Source organism: Somniosus microcephalus, chromosome 14 (assembly GCF_052327205.1).
Source record: "Somniosus microcephalus isolate GS21.2 chromosome 14, FLI_Smic_1.0, whole genome shotgun sequence".
Lineage (NCBI taxonomy): Eukaryota > Metazoa > Chordata > Chondrichthyes > Squaliformes > Somniosidae > Somniosus > Somniosus microcephalus.
This window is the reverse complement of record NC_141000.1, coordinates 95,793,145-95,808,764: the sequence shown is the minus strand read 5'-3', so window position 1 is coordinate 95,808,764 and position 15,620 is coordinate 95,793,145. Positions and strand designations below refer to the sequence as shown.

Below are 15,620 nucleotides of genomic sequence, written 5' to 3'. Positions count from 1 at the left end.
ACTTACAAAATTAAATATACAGGATCAAGCCTGAGTAATGTATAAAGTATGAAGGATTCAAGGGGGTAGAAATTGGGCCTTGTTGCACCCGTTTTACAGATGTCTCTGGTAGCCACCTGAACCAGGCGATAGGCATCTTATTACATATATAAATGAGGGGCCTAATGCCTGATTTAGGCACCCTTGCAAAAATTGAATAGCGATGAGTGGAACAGGAGCCAAGCCCACCCCTTGGAGTGGGAGTTGAGCACATGACATTCTGACTCCTTTAAGATTTGATCTTTTAAAGGCAAATCAGGACAGTTAATTTTTGTGTGGCATACGTAGGGTTGTTTTTAGAAACACAAGGAAAAAATCCCTAATTTCCAGGATTGAGTAGTGTAATGGGTTAGAATATTTTCATTTTATCTCTGGGTCTTGTGTTCAAAGCCATCCTAAACTTCCACATGGAAAATACTTTAGGTGAGGGAGGGGGGAGAGAACATATGGCATGATATATACTCATCACAGAATCAATCCTTTAATGTGACATTAGGAAAAGGTCATCTTGCCCCGCTCACTATTCCTGACTTTGCAGCACCTGTCACATGGTGCTGCAGGCTATTTTTGTGCACTAGTAGAACAAATGACACCTGGCTCGTAAACATCAGATCAATAAAATCTATGTTTTTGTGTTTTGCTTTTGGACAGAGTGCTAGCCCTTTATCACTGCACAGCAGGTGTTAAGTACATCACAGCACTCGGTCTGAAATCTGAGCCAAGCACTCAGCTGCTAATACTGTACTGTACAGGGGACATCTGAGAGCATGGGGGTTCATTCAGGGTGGACGTTATGTATGTCAAGATATTTGTTCAGTCTAAACTACGCTATTCAGTATGTGAGCATTTAGGTAAGAGCTGAGGTTTAAGTCAGTAACTCTATATTGTATGTGTTTTCTTTTAAACCAATACTATAATTGGTAAACCTGTTCAATTTTAGCTAGTTGCTTGTACCTTAAGGCTTTGGTTTTCAAAACTGATTTCACTCCTTGAACAACATGATAACTTATTAATTTGTTTTCTGCTACATGTACTGAATAATAAGCTGTTATAGTCCAAGGAGGCTTTCAGGACATCTGCATCCTAAGAGTGCATTATATTATTATCCCGTTTCAAAATAGAGCCTCCTTGCTGTATCCCCTCTTTTTTTTCCCCCCTCCTGTTATTTCTCACATTTAGGCTTACACTGCATCTATGATTGTGTGAGAGAAACTCTTGTCATACCATGACTATTTTTGGCCTGTGGATTTGTGTGTCCTAATATTTTCTTAAAGATATTTTAGATTCATGGTAAGACCTGGCTGTAAAAACGCTAAGTGCTGGCTGTGAGGTTTCTGTGAATTACATGAATATTTTTCTTGTCTCTGACATGACCTCCACAAGTGAATTCCATCAAAGGTTCCAAGGAAGGTTAAATAAAGCATTGCAGCTTCAAAGTTTGAAAGGCATCATAAAATCCCATTTGGCTGACACAATGATGCCTGACATCCCTCAGGCTGCCAAGCTGTTAGTTATCCCATTTCTTCTTCCCCTCCACCATCCCCACATGGGAATATCAAACATGGGAAAGAACAAGCCAAATTGGAATGATTTCTGCTTCAGCCACCATAAGCAGAAAACAAATCTCTTGTCGGGGAATTCTGTTCTTGATCTCATCATGTTGCCTAAGGCTTTGAAAATAACTGTGAGACAGGTAGACACAATGCCAAACATATTGTTTGAGCATAGCTGTAACTGGGTGCAATACCATTTAATAGAGCTGTTCTGGTTCTAACTCTTGATCAAACAGGCCCTTCCTCCACCCTAAGTATTGTTGCGAAGAAAACAGCACAGGTTACGCTGGTATATATGGTATATATATGTTGTATCCGTATTTGCGTATATTTTCAGGACAGGCGGCTTATCAGAAGATTCATAGATCATATAAAACTGTGAAAATGTGACTAATACACTAAGTTTTACATTATACAATGGGTAAAGACAGCCAGGAGTGCCAGATATTATGCATATGGAGGAAAGGAGGGGAGATGACCTCTAAAGCACATTAGCGGAGCCTTGGAAGCAGATAGTGCATATAACATGATGAAACTAGAATGGGAGTAAGTCGAGGAAATAATTAGAGGGTAAATTACCCTTGGAGAAAAAAAGTAAATAGAAACTGGATTGGAGAGGAGGGGGTCATTCCACTGTGTGATGTGATACTGAGCTGAAAGCTGTACCTTCAAAAGAAGGATAAGAGGAGAAAAATCAAAGAAAATTTGGAGATAAGAGAAAATAGGCTTCGATTTTTAATTTCAATTAATTTATCATGAATATTAATTTATCAGGCATGAACTTGAGTGTTACAAAGCAAATTGCTAGTTTTGCTCCCTTTGTATTTTTAACATTTTTAATCAAAAGTAATAAATAATATACACTCAATTTTATGTCCAACATTCTAAAAACTCAAGATTTTCTGTAATGACTTGGCAGGTAGTTGTTGCATTGGAACCCAAGGGTCATGACTTAGAATGTGAGACAGATCTCAGCTGAAATAGCGGGGTGACAGAAATTCAATTGCCTACAAATTTGGGAGTGACGATGTTTGGGCCCTTACCCTGCACACAAATGGTGAGGCCCAAGGAGCCCTGGATATGGGGCCTTGGACTTCATTCTCATACAGATGGGAGATCGGCGATTAGTGCCAGGGCCTGGAGATCAGGGCTGAAGGGGCCGGGAGCAGCAGCAATTTGGAGGGTGGTTTACAGGTAAGTAATTTATATTTTTTCTTCAGAGTTGGTTTCCCTGAGGCAGCCAGCATTTGCAGTGAGTCTGACGCCTGCTTCTGGCATGGGTAAAGGATGCCTCTGGTTTGTTCTAGGCCAATTTAGTGGGTGGCACGCTTCCTGCCTGGCATTTTGAGGACTTAGGAAGCCTATAGTACTTGGAAAAACAGATGCTACGCACTCCAATTTCTTGGCTATTATATCTCTAATAACTAAAACTTCATGGGAGCACAAGTACCGCCCTGCATTAGTTTCCCTCCCAACCTAATAATAAAGCTGAATTGATTATAGTTGCGGAGACATATGTGGTCCAACTGCCCACCCTTCCAGGTGAAGGAGGAAGTATGACAGCAGTGGAAATCTTTAAGGGAGAAAATGTATAGAACAAAATGTAAATGTAAATACTATGGTTCAGCTTGCAGGGTCACTTAGAGGTTGCATCTGTTCAAAAACGTAATATCATATCCCTTTAGCAATTGTCCTGTGCACTCATCATCATGCTCCTTTAATGCGTGATGTGTTTTACATACAGTACAAGACTGGCTTGTTTAGGACATATACCCATCACATCACTTAAATTCATGAAAGCAATTGGCCCCGAAGGAAGCATAATTGTACAGATTCAGGTCATGCTGGAAACTACTTCAGTCTACAGGTATTATGGAAGTTGACTTCTTGCAGAAATATTATTTTGCTGACAGTAAAGTGCACCCTTGACAACTATATATACTGAAGGGGAAGACATCTTCTCAGAGCTTTCAACCCAGTTAATTTTGTCACATTCGCCAACAGGCGGAACCCGGTAGTGCACAAAACAGAAAATTCACCTTCCACAGTAACAACTTGTTTTGATGTGAAAGAAATTGGGTATATTTTGGGGGAAATAAAGTATATTAATTGCAGATCTTGGTGTTTCCCTCTTATTTTTAGGTTTCTTGTACTAGAGTAGAATTCTTTAATTAAGCTTCACTTTGGAAAAGAAATTGTTTTATTTTTGCGGGGGAGATAGCAAGTAATAACATTAATCGTCTGGCTACCCTAATGGTGGGAATGTGGATGTTTGAATATTAAGGAGTAGTTCGGAGGGAGAAATAGCCCAGTTCTGGGGATCACTGGGATGGAATGGATGCAATGGTGTCAACTCAATTCCTTGTAGACTTTATTCATTTTTGATAGCAATTACAAAAAGAGAATGATTGCTTCTTTCCTATTGGCGACCAGTGTTGTTGTTTTGCCCAAAAGTTATGAGATAGTGGTGTTGAAATTTACCTGAACGTTGGTTAGAATATATATGGGGAAATCTTCCTGCATTCTCTGCCTGGGCTGAACAAATATAATTGAATCAGGCCGGTCAGAGCGCACGCCTGTACAAAGAACTTGCCCAATTCTTCTTCCTTTCAAATTAACCCACTTGATTTTTCTGACATTCACTGCACCCAGGCAATCCAGGGAAATCTCCCTTAGTGTGTAAATTTAGTCTAGTGTTGTTGAAAAAAGAAACTTTGAATTAGGCCTATGGATTGACGGCGCTAACATGAATAATGATAAACTGAAAAATTGGAGGCTGTTATTTCTTTGTCCAAATGATGTCTTCATTTGACAAAGACCTTGCCTTGATTTCATTACTTGTGGTTGGAAATTTAATTTACATATACTGCACACAAATTATAGCGCTCCACAAAACCTCACCTGGAAACTATACCCCAGCTACTCTATTCCATCTATGTATATAATACTAACATTGCTCTGTCTAGCAGTAAATGTCAAGCATTAAAAAAAGGGAAATACAGAAAACTGTCAGTAGCTTGACAATTTACTGCTTTTGCTTGACAGAACTTACAAAACCAGCTACGATGTATCTTGTGTTCATTCTGCAGCTAAAAATGTGAAATATGCTTAGAAAAGCAGGAAAATCACCCTCTGTTTTCTCAAGAGTTCAGCTTGATTGCTTTCATTTTTTGTTAAAGACAGATCAATGTCAGTTTAGTGAACTGGCAAATTAATAACCTTTGCTATTAGCTATTTTAAGCATGAATGCAGCAGCCATAACCCAGTGCCTTACTGAGCTTTTCACAAAACCCAAGCTAGCAGTGAAGGGTTAACATCACCGAGAGCAGATGGACATCTGAGAACCTAGGAATGAACAGTTCACATTGCACTGTAAATCAGGTGGCTTTTTAAGATAATTATAGTACAGTATATTTGTAACATAATTTCAGCTCAACACAAATGTAATCACTCAGCCACTTTTTCTAATTTGTTCCTTTACTGTGACAATTTCAGACAAATGTTTATATACTCAGTACTAAGCAGAACTTATGCTTTGCCCTGTGTTACATTAACTCAGCGATAAACTTCCATAGTAACACATTTCAGAGGGAGAAATTTGGACCATCTTACCTGCCCATTCAATTAACCTTTCTTTCCTCTAACATATATCTATTATTTATAAAATGTAATAAACTTTAATCCTTTGAATACCAGGCATTTGTCTATTTCTCGTTAAAATCCTTAAAGTTTCCTGTTCAACCACATACAACAATAACTTGCATTTATATAATGTCTTTACCAATTTGCTCCATATGCTGACAACCCTTTTGCTAATGAAATGTTGTCTGAATTGCCTATTTAGTTTCCTTTATGTTGCACCTATGGAAATTTATATTTACGGCAGAAACACTTTCCCTTTCAAATTTATCAAACTTGTCAAAATCTTAAATTTCTATCAAGTTTCCCCTTAATGTTCTCTGTGTAAACAATATTCGTGATAGAATACTAAAGGTTTTCTATTCCATTAATGTTAAAATAATGCTATTCTCTAAGGAAATAGATCACTGAAAATATACATGAATTATTGGCTACAGTGGAAAATAAAGATTAATTCAGATATGTTTTAATTTGATAAATACCAGTCATTCTAATATAGCTCTCACTTCCTCATATAGTCCTATTTAAAAAAAAAAAAAAAAAAATTACTTTTAATCTAACGTCTTTCAATATATAACAACAGAAAATGCTGGAAACACTCAGCAGGTCAGGCAGCATCGAGAAGAGAGAAACAGTCAATGTTTCGGGTCGAGGACCCTTTGTCAGAACTGGAAAAGGTTAGAGAAGAGAGATTTTTAAGCAGGGGCCCCTGCTTAAAAATCTCTCTTTTTAACCTTTTCCAGTTCTGACGAAGGGTCCTTGACCCAAAACGTTGACTCTGTTTCTCTCTCCTCGATGCTGCCTGACCTGCTGAGTGTTTCCAGCATTTTCTGTTGTTATTTCAGATTTCCAGCATCCGCAGTATTTTGCTATTGTCTTTAAATATATGTCGGTTCTGCCTACTCCTCTCGCACAAAGGATTTAATTACCAATCGAAGAAATATTTGAATGGCCTAGCCTTTTGGAAAACAAAGTTCATTGTAGAATGCCCCCCACCCCTGCCCCCAAACTTTATAAATACACCTCTAACAGAATGTAGAACAGGTTTCTTTAAAATTGACCCCACTGGTTATTTTATGCAGGTGCTGGTATCTAAGTAGGAGGCAGTAATGCTAGTCATGTCTCCCAGTCTAAAAGATCAGGTGAAATACACAACAACGCAGACAGCATAATAACCATTATTACAACTATTCTGTCCAAAAAACCCAATATAGTCAGGTTGAAGACGTAATGCTATTATTTTGAAATTTTAAACATTAATATACAATACTGCCCTTCGATTAATTTTAACTCATTTTTATTCTTATGCATCTCCTGTTAATATGTTATCACAACATTTTATTAGCAAAATAATTACTGACAAAATAACACTAACCACAATCAATATAGTGGGCTTACTGTTGGACTGCAAGTGGAATTTTCTCTTCCTCCTTTGGACCTATGATTGCAGATCTGACCCAAAATCCAGCGATCTGTTACAATAAGTCCCGTGTATCATAGATATCCAGTCTTCAGAAAAGAAGACAATGCGTTGGACAAGTTTATGCTGGCTTCCTTTTCTTACTCCAGTTTTCATTGAAGACATTGCACAGGAAGTATGTTTGACTGAACATAGAACATAGGTTTTATTTTGTCTGTTTAAGGGCTGGAGGAGTGTGCAGGGATCTATCTGTGTCCGTAGAGTTGGGCAGTGGGGAGGACCTGGCATGGAGTGGAATGATCCTCTATATTTATCTCCCACGTTCAGTGGAGCTATGCACAATAAAGGCAGATGGCTCTGTCAGAAAGCTGACCTAGTCTCTCCATAGAGAGATGTAACAAGACAGGGCTTCAGGGCTTGGAAAGAGCTAACCATATGTTTGTGTTGCTAATGAAGTAGAATAGTACACTTTTTATATTAATCTTAATCCTTTTACAGTAGTACCCAATTGTGTTTGTCAAAAAGCTCTTTTTAAATTAAAAAAATTAATTTCTTAAGTGTTATTTCACTGTTTGAATATCTTTTTAGTGCCATTTAAAGTACGTGCATGATTTCCATGCTATTTAGCAACATTTTTCTTACAATTTTGAATGCTTAGTGTTATAAAGTAAAAATAGTCAACATATCAAAAATTAGTTTTTATAAAGGTGCAAACAGAAATGTATTTCAATCTAGATGGGTTTTATTCAGAGTTAAATCTATCGTCTGATTAAATGATTATGTTCTAAACAATTTTAAATCATGATTCTGTCACACAAAACTGCCTTGTTTAAAATACAATTGCAAAGATAGTTATGCTGTTTTTCAGGAAATATATAACCTGAGATTATAAGTCGTCTCCATTACTTCCTTTGCACAATCCCTTTTTCTCTCCCCCAATATATTTGTAGGACATGTCAGAAAGTAGAATGTGATACCTTTTAGATAATGAGTACAATAATAAAATGCCGGTCATTTCACTGAATACATTGCCCCAATCTGTGTTTCATATCGTCACAAACTGAGAATGATGTATCATTTCATGGTTAATTTGCCATTGCACGTTATACTTCTTAAATCACCCTTATCTCACATCAAGATTTTAATGTTAGATATTTAACATTAAAATGCCTTCCTTATCCAAAACAATGTTTCAAAGGTAATATTTTTGTATCTAAGATTAAATTCTGCAACTGTAGTTTGTTTACTAATGGTGTTGACCTCCAATCTTCACCCCCTTATCTCTTGTGAGAGACCAGCTCCTAGAGTGAAGAGCAGAGGTAAGCAGCCATTATAACTAACCCATGAGGCTGGTAAGCCTTGAAGCCATTGAATTTCAAACTTTTTTTTGCAAACAGGCTATTTTAATGTTGTTTAAGCATTAATTTAAAAAAAGTGCAACTTTAAGAAAATTTGTCCAATTAATGCACAGTTTTTTCAAACTATAACATCAGATCCTTACAAAAATAGTCAAGGTTAGAGGCAAGAGGACTATTTGAGTCCTGGCAGCCTGTTACCGCATCGTGGTTCAGCCTATAAATTGCACAACAAAAAGCATGGACAAAAATCACTCATGTAATTTCTCAGACTTTTCTTTGCTGAATCATATGAAAATGTTTTCCTTCTATTGCAGTACCCATTTTTTAAAAGGAGTTTGATTGAGGCAGCCCATTGTCACAGCAAGTTGGGGTACTAGTGGGCGTGAACTGGTTGGACCAAATGGCCTGTTTCCATGTTATAACTTCTATGTATTTCTAAGTATTTCCCCCAGTATAAAGAAAAACTTGCATTTATATAGCACCTTTTACGACCACCGGACGTCCCAAAGCGCTTTACAGCCAATTAAGTACTTTTGGAGTGTAGTCACTGTTGTAATGTGGGAAAGTATATGGTAATGAGGGAGCCTAATAAAATCCAAAACTTACAAAATGAAGATTTTTTAAAAAATTGTTTCTCCAAACTTTCCGCGTGCAACTAATTCAATTCCGTGAAAACCTTGCAGCATCACTACCATTATTGACTGTGTAATCTCTTTTCCTGCGACATTTAAACTAGGGACTTTCAAGCATTCATATAATTTGCCCTGGAATGGTGTTTCCAGTGTAAATATGGTTTATATTTCAACAACTGTGTTACTGATATTAGCTATGGTCTCATTTTTCAATAAGTGACAGTGAGTCTGAGGCTCTATATCTACTATATGACAGCTTGCATCTGCAAGTTGGTCTACAACGTTGCATTGAGTGACTGTTAAATGGTGGCAAAGTCCATGACCTCAATTGTTCTGCCCTTGAAGGTAGATGATGTGGAAATGGTGGTTGGCGGGCAAGGGGAAAAACAACATGAGAAAACACTCTGTTAATGGTAAATCAAATCTCTTTCCGGTTTTAAGAAAAATGTGGAATATATAGTGGTCAGAGGAGAGGTATGTATCTATTACAAAAGTAAATCTATTTTTTAAAACACAGCATTTTCCTTTAAATTTAGACATTTATGACAGATGTGCTACTTCCCAGAAATTTATGATTCAGCATTATTCCCTCCTAACTACCTTTATTCAGTGCTCAGTATGGTTAAAGATAGCTGTGAGCATTGCTAGATGGCCTATATCATGCAGGGCATGCAAGCTATGCAGTTGATGTCGCACAGAACAGCTGATGCAGCATATGCCTAGAGGGGAGCTGAAATATTCAGGGCAAATGGCTCCTGGTGGTGGCAGAGCCAAGTTGGCAAGATTTCACACGTAAACCTTTTTTCCTTTTTGGGAGAAGCAAAGTAGTCACTATATTTATTAGTTATGTGACAGAGTTTTCCATTCCCCTAATAAAATGTGTTTTTAGAGAGCAAGTACTGTATGTTTTAGAGTGATGTACTGAAAAATCTTTTCAGAGTGAACACTCTCATAACTCGTGAGCGACTGAAAAGTACAGCATTCTATTTCTGCTGTATTGGTTTTAATAATTTCAGCTATGTTTTCACCGTAATCATATTTTCCATGTGATAGAATTTTTCAAAATGGGTACGTAACTGTATGGAGAGCACAAGACTGCAGCAACCTCATATTACGCAGTTAAGCTCTAGATAGGTTGGTTGTCCACTTCTATGACTGTCGCTAGACAAGCATTGTTTGATGTAGAGAAAATGTACCATCAGCTCAGGTATGAGAGGTGACATTATTAGTGTATTGGGTTTGCTTTATGGTATAAAGAAATGTTTAGATATTATTCTACTCAATGGGTACATGCACAAGGCAAAGAAGAAATAGCATGGTGTCAGGTGCATTATCAAAGTTGTACCACAAGAGTGAAAACCCCATATGACCAAACCTGTCACTGGAGCATTTCAAATAATGCTGATGTTTAGCAAATCAATTTTTTGACATTTTAAGACATTATTAATCCAGCTTTCAAAAATATTGTACTGAACAGTGGCTGTAATTACAAAGAGAGTTCCATCTAGGGTTTATTTTTGCAAGGGGGTTGGAGTATAAGAGTAAGGAAGTCTTGCTACAATTGTACAGGGCCCTGGTGAGACCACACCTGGAGTACTGTGCACAGTTTTGGTCTCCTTATCTAAGGAAGGATATACTTGCCTTGGAGGCATTGCAACGAAGGTTCACTAGATTGATTCATGGGATGAGAGAGCTGTCCTATGATGAGAGATTGTGTAGAATGGGCCTATACTCTCTGGAGTTTAGAAGAATGAGAGGTGATCTCATTGAAACATACAAGATTCTGAAGGGGATTGACAGGGTAGATGCTGAGAGGTTGTTTCCCCTGGCTGGAGTGTCTAGACCTAGGGGGCATAGTCTCAGGATAAGGGGTAGGCCATTTAGTACCGAGGTGACGAGGAATTTCTTCACTCAGAGGATTGTGAATCTTTGGAATTCTCTGCCCCAGAGGGCTGTGAATGCTGAGTCTTTGAGCATATTCAAGGCTGAGATAGATAGATTTTTGGACTCTAGGGGAATCAAGGGATAGGGAGATCAGGCAGGAAAGTGGAGTTGAGGTCGATGATCAGCCATGATCTTATTGAATGGCGGAGCAGGCTCGAGGAGCCAAATAGTCTACTCCTGTTCTTATTTCTTATGTTCTTAAGAACAAGATGAGTTACCCGAGTTTGTTAATAAATGTCTGGATTACTAAGAAATTAAATCACTATCTGAGTTTACATTTGCAACATTGGATTTGTTAAAGGCAAATCGTGTTTAACTAGCTTGATCGAGTTTTTTGATGAGGTAACGCAGAGGTTTGATGAGGGCAATGCGGTTGACGTGGTGTGCATGGACTTCCAAAAGGCGTTTGATAAAAGTGCCACATAATAGGCTTGGCAGCAAAGTTGAAGCCCATGGAATAAAAGGGACAGTGGCAACATGGATACGAAATTGGCTAAGTGACAGGAAACAGGGAGCAGTGGTGAATATTTGTTTTTTGGACTGGAGGAAGATATACAGTGGGGTTCCCCAGCGGTCGGTACGAGGACCACTGCTTTTCTTGATATATATTAATGACTTGGACTTGGGTGTACAGGGCACCATTTCAAAATTTGCAGCTGACACAAAACTTGGAAGTATAGTGAACAGTGAGGAGGATAGCGATAGACTTCAAGAAGACATAGACAGGCTGGTGAAATGGGCGGGCATGTGGCAGATGAAATTTAACGCAGAAAAGTGCGAAGTGATACATTTTGGTAGGAAGAACGAGGAGAGGCAATATAAACTAAAGGGTACAATCCTAAAGGGGGGCTGCATGTACAGAGAGACCTGGGGGTATATGTGCACAAATCGTTGAAAGTGGCAGGGCAGGTTTAGAAAGCGGTTAAAAAAGCATACGGGATCCTGGGCTTAATAAATAGAGGCATAGAGTACAAAAGCAAAGACGTTCTGATGAACTTTTATAAAACACTGGTTCGGCCTCAACTGGAGTATTGTGTCCAAACCGCACTTTAGGAAGGATGTGAAGGCATTAGAGAGGATGCAGAAAAGATTTACGAGAATGGTTCCAGGGATGAGGGACTTCAGTTACGTGGATAAACTGGAGAAGCTGGAGTTGTTCTCCTTAGAGCAGAGAAGGTTGAGGAGATTTGATAGAGGTGTTCAAAATCATGAAGGGTCTAGACAGAGTAGATAGAGAGAAACTGTTCCCATTGGCAGAAGGGTCGAGAACCAGAGGACACAGATTTAAGGTGATTGGCAGAAGAACCAAAGGCAACATGAGGAAAAGCTTTTTTACGCAGCGAGTGATTAGGACCTGGAATGCACTGCCTGAAAGGGTGGTAGAGGCAGACTCAATCATGGCTTTCAAAAGGGAATTGGATAAGTACCTGAAGGAAAAAGATTTGCAGGGCTACGGGGAAAGGACGGAGGAGTGGGACTAGCTGAAGTGTTCTTGCAGAGAGCCGGCACAGGCTCGATGGGCCAAATGGCCTCCTTCTGTGCTGTAACTGTTCTATGATTGTATGATAACTCCTTTAGATCAATTCAAAAAAGGTATTTTAACTCATACTGATCTTATCTTCATTTTTTAAAAGAAGTATTGTGCCCATACTGCCCAATAACTAATCTTACTGTAATGAAATCTGTTTGTCTTGATCCTGTATTCATTTTGCACTCATGTATATTACCCTCCCCCACTGTGTATAGTTTCACTTCCTCTTTCCCGACTAACCTGGGAGGTTCCAGGTCTTGGCTCTTGGCTCCGCCTCTGACTTCTCTTACATAAAGATCCCAGGATCTGTATGACTCATTCCTGTGAACCAGTCGGCGTGTTGAGATGTTACCTCTGATCTTAGTGATTAAAAGCCAACTTGTTTAAGTCTATAACTTCTAGTTTTGTGGGAAGGCCCATCACTTACAATAGCATAATCCAGGCTAATCCATGCAACAATCCCCTTTTGTGATCCAAATTGGTCATCGTGTCCTTGGCATCTGACCTCACGTGCGCTTCTCCGATCTTTCAGTAGACAGACTGATAACACTTTAGTAAGACGAGGCCAGATGCAAATTGTAAAGCTGCATTAATTTGAGGACAGTAAGTGAATGTACAGAGTAATAGTCAAATCTCACTTTAACCCAACCAACTTCTGTTCCCTTCTAATGAGCAAGAAAAATAATAAAAATATGCCACACTGAGCTCTTTTAGTAGACTCACTGAACTTTTTCTGATGAGCCTTATCGCTAGATCTAACCAGATCTCTTAAGGCTAGTCTGCTGTCTGTTAAACATTAAACAGGGGATGATGTCCACTCCTTGGGCTCGATTTTATTAGCCCTGAGGAGGCGGGTCGGTAGCAAAAAATCGGAAAAAATGGCTTCAGACGCCCAACCCGCCTCCATCCCACCTCCACCCGATTTTTGTGAGTGTCTGTTTAGCCGCTCCCAAACTGACCTGACTGGAACCGGTGGGACAGGTAGTTAAGGCAGTTAACAGTCTGTGAACTGCCTTGCTAATCCTATTTTGATAGTGGTTTCCCATTTTCGTGCTTCTGGCTCCTGTTTCCCAACTTGTCAGAAACAGGCCAGGTTCAAGGAGATGAGTTGCTGGAGGACATGATTTGTATTCATTGGTGGAGCACTTTAAAAGCACCCCTGAAACATGGCTGACATTCAAATGCAACAACTTTGCTGTTGTAGGCATTGGATAAGATTTTGCACGTCTACTGACCTTCTGACTGTTCAAGCTGACACCCATCTGCAGTGTGACCTGAATGGAATAATTTCAGGCCACTTCTAATGTGCACTTGCAAGCTTGTTGCCTCAAATGAAATTTATAGCAACGGGATTGGTAAAATTTATTTCCTCTCATCCTGGTCCTCATAATCGAAGGAGCAGCAGCCACGTGGCTCAGCGCAGGTCTTCCTGGGAAGAGGAGGAGGAGGACGAGGGGCGCCTTGCATGCCCTGTCGTGACCAATGCAGCATCCTTCCAGTTCAGTGCTGCCCGTCAAGCAGGGTCTGCACACTGCCATGCCATATTAGCATAAGCTTACTCTTCAACAATATGGCTCTGTAATTGCAGACGACATTTGTCCAACGTCATGCATCATCTCTGCTATACCCTGTTATTTCCTATCACTTTCACCATCAACATTACAAAAGCAAGGTGCCCTGAGTCCTCAAAGCGCTTTTGCCATTTCCCAGAACACATAGGCCACACAATCAACTGTTTGCCATAATTTTTCTTTTACGCATGACAAACGGATAATAAACCAAGAACAGTCAGAAAAAAAAGACAAAACACCCAAGTGAGTCCCCTTGTGGCTATAGGTGCTTAATCTTTCTCTTACGCATGCTTCTACGTGGTGCTTCCCCTGTGGCTTCAGCAAATGTAGAGGCACCTTGCAGGTTAGGATGCTGCGCCTGCTTAGATACCTTTGGTGGGCATCCTCTGGGTTTGGGAGCCTGGGAGGGCTCTTCAACCGTCTGCTCTTCCTGCGGCTGTGCAGGGGCTGAAACGGCCATCTCAGTTGACTCTGCAAAGTGGGTCTCTGACCGAGGGCTCCGCAGTGGCATGGTCGTGTGAGTGCTTTGAGAGGAGCCCACACTTCCTTGTGTCCTGCCAACAGCATCCCTCTCGTGGGTCAGCCGCACCTCAGTGCTGGCAAGTGGCTGGAGCGCACCTTGCTGCACATCAGGGGGACCATGAGGACCCGTATCTGCACTGTCAGCCCTCATCACAAGGACGTCCATAAAGCTCTGGTCTCTGCTCAATAGCTGCCCATCGCTTCTCCAGAGATGACATTTTATTTTGAACAGTCACCGGCCTAGAAATTCAGTTGCGTTCGCCAGCCGCTAACGCCATAAGAGGGGTAGATTTCCAGCGCTAGGCATTTAGCGCCCGGGCGCAGAGTGATCTGCGCCTACGCCCAACTTCAGTTGACATTTAGCGCCGGCGCAAAGTGTTTGCGCCCGCTCAGCTGCGCGCGCAGCTTATGACGTCATTTCGTCGTGCAACGCTGTTTGTGCGCCCCAAACCGGAAATTCAGTGGCGCCCGCCCAATGTGGGCGTGGCGCTGTTAAGAACTGTGAAGTGGAACGCAACAGCGGCCCTGTGGGCCTCGGGGAGCGCTAATTAAAGGGCACTTACACTGACCTATAAAGCCCAGCCATTTTGCTGCAATGACTTTAGTGCTTTGGATTTCTGGACAGAGACCAAGGACCAGAGCTTACTGATTTGGGACAACATAGGAGAGGTATTTTTGGCTTCTGGCCAGAGCTTGGAAATTTGAATCATTGTGATTTCACTGTTTGCAAGTTTATTATGGGGGCTGTATGGGGTTCCAACCCTCAGTTCCAGCATTATGTGCGAAGGGCTCGCAGACGCTGTGTGAGAGGGCCAGCCATGCCTAGACGCAGAGGGGCCATCAGGCGTCGGCAACGTAGGCCTTACCCACTCAGGACACCTGCTGCCGGTATTCCCTATCTCACCATGACTGCCGTGCATTGTGTTAAGAGGCTGCGCTTCAGAAGGGAGGTGGTTGCAGAGATCTGCCAGCTGCTTCACAGAGATCTGCGTCCACAGCTGATGTGCAGGACGTCTCTGTCGGTGGAAGTGAAGGTCACGGTGGCTCTGAACTCTTATGCAAGCGGCTCCTTCCAAGCCGCTGCTGGGGACATAGCGAACATCTCCCAGTTCGCCGCGCATCGCTGCATCCGGCAGGTCACCGATGCCCTTTTCGCGAGGAGACACCAATTCATCTCCTTCCCCATGACCCTAGAGAGGCAGGAGCAGCGTGCAGTCGGATTTGGCAGGATCGCGGACTTCCCCATGGTGCAGGGCGCCATTGACTGCACGCATGTGGCTATGCGGGCACCTATCGACAATGCCGAGGATTACCGCAACCGGAAGGGCTACCATTCCCTCAATGTACAGCTGGTGTGTGACCACAGGCAGCGCATCCTAGCTGTCAATGCCCACTTTCCAGGAAGCAGCCA

At 41.0% G+C, this 15,620-nt stretch overlaps 2 protein-coding genes across 13 annotated transcripts in view; one reads left to right on the top strand and one right to left on the bottom strand.

The window, feature by feature from the left end:
• Window positions 1-6,936, bottom strand: part of filip1l (filamin A interacting protein 1-like) — a 279,316-nt gene extending 272,380 nt beyond the window's left edge. Inside the window, exon 1 of the mRNA XM_086006991.1 lies at window positions 6,630-6,936. The gene's annotated coding sequence lies outside the window, so the exon portion shown is untranslated. The remainder of the gene's footprint in view (window positions 1-6,629) is intronic.
• cmss1 (cms1 ribosomal small subunit homolog) overlaps window positions 1-15,620 on the top strand; it is a 394,620-nt gene that overhangs the window by 340,741 nt on the left and 38,259 nt on the right. The window contains exon 1 of one of the 12 annotated variants that reach the window (XM_086007002.1): window positions 867-890. The exons of the other annotated variants lie outside the window; for them this stretch is intronic. The gene's annotated coding sequence lies outside the window, so the exon portion shown is untranslated. Of the gene's footprint in view, window positions 1-866; window positions 891-15,620 lie in introns of those variants that run through there. 12 annotated transcript variants of the gene reach the window in all.